We start from the raw sequence: 1,470 nt of genomic DNA, 5'->3' as shown, positions 1-1,470 counted from the left end.
CCCAAAAGGCAGCAGCTGCGGGCTCTGCAGCCACATCCCTGCAGAGCCCACACCCAGTGGGCAGGGGAGGCTGAGGGTGCTCATGAGCTAATGGGGAGGGAGCAGTGGGCTTTCCCATTAGTGCTGGAGGGGGGCAGGGACCTCCATCTTTCTTTAAGATAAAATCTACCTGGGAATTCCCTGGCAATCCAGTGGTTAGGACTCGGTGCTTTCACTGCCGTGGCCCGGGTTCAACCCCTGGTTGGGGAACTGGGATCCCACAGGCTGCGTGAAAAAAAAAAAAGAGATAAAGTCTACCTGGAGCAGGTCTAACCTGGGCTAACCTGGGAGTGAATAGCAAACCTTTTGCTGCCTGAAGCGTGACTATTCTTATAAAATCTGTTTCGCGTAGATATCTCTACCCTTTGTAAATTCAGCTGCTGATGCTGGCAAAGAGCCTGTTTCTCCCCTCCCCTCTTATAAAATAATTTTAATCCTCTGGAAGGACCCAAGTTCATCCAAATCATGTGAATCTTTGTGCAGTGCTGACAGCTGAATCTTTTAGAGGATTTCTGGCAAAGCCCGTGGAGCTGGTACCTGTAGGGGATTGAATTGTGTTCCCCACAGAATTACATTCTTGATCCTATGCACCTGTAAGTGGGATGTTATTTGGAAATAGGGTCTTTGCAGATGTAATTAGCTAAGTTCAGATGATGTCATACTGGACTTGGGTGGTGTCCTTATAAGAAGAGAAGACAGAGACACACATGCAGGGAGATGCCGTCGTGGGAGCCATGAAGTTATTCCTTACGTTCTTCTCACTTCTGCCCCTCCTGCCTCCCTAAACAAGAAAGGAGCCATAGTTCCTTTCGGGCTGCTCTTCTTTCTGTCTGGTCAGGCTTGCAGCCCAAGGTAGGTGAACTCATTCGGTGCTGACACAGGACCAAATTTTTGACCCCCACTGTTTAACTTGGGGGACATCTGACTCTGGGACAGCTATTACCCCAGGGGGTCCAGAGAGCATAATCCTCAGTCAAGAATACCCAGGCCCAGAAAACTGACTCCCATCAGCCTAACTGCCCCGACCAAGCAGAACCCCAAAGCCCGTTTAGTGAGAAACTTAACTGCTGAGTCTCACTCCCATCTTTCTGTGGGGAAAGCAGCTGAAATGAAGATCTGGAGGCAGGCTGGGAAGTAGGTGCAAATGAAGCCTGGAAGTACAAGCCCCTCTTGTTCTGCACGGCTCTGGAGTTACTGTGAGCATTCTGTTCAGCCTGCCTGGTCACACAGGCCCAGCTTTGAGATGGCTGGATGCTCTTGTCTGTGGCCTAGCAACCCCCCCCACAAGGCCCCTTGTTCTGGCCTTTCACCACACTTACCCTCCCAGCCTCAGAGAGTGTCCTTTCTGCAGATGACCCCAGGACTATCATTCTACAAATGCTGGTGGTTACAAAGAAATTTCAAATACTCCAATAGCCAAGGGGCCAGGAA

The sequence above is a fragment of the Hippopotamus amphibius genome, chromosome 17 (genome assembly GCF_030028045.1).
Source record: "Hippopotamus amphibius kiboko isolate mHipAmp2 chromosome 17, mHipAmp2.hap2, whole genome shotgun sequence".
Classification (NCBI taxonomy): domain Eukaryota; kingdom Metazoa; phylum Chordata; class Mammalia; order Artiodactyla; family Hippopotamidae; genus Hippopotamus; species Hippopotamus amphibius.
The sequence above is the reverse complement of the archived record's forward strand: the minus strand, read 5'-3'. Positions refer to the sequence as shown.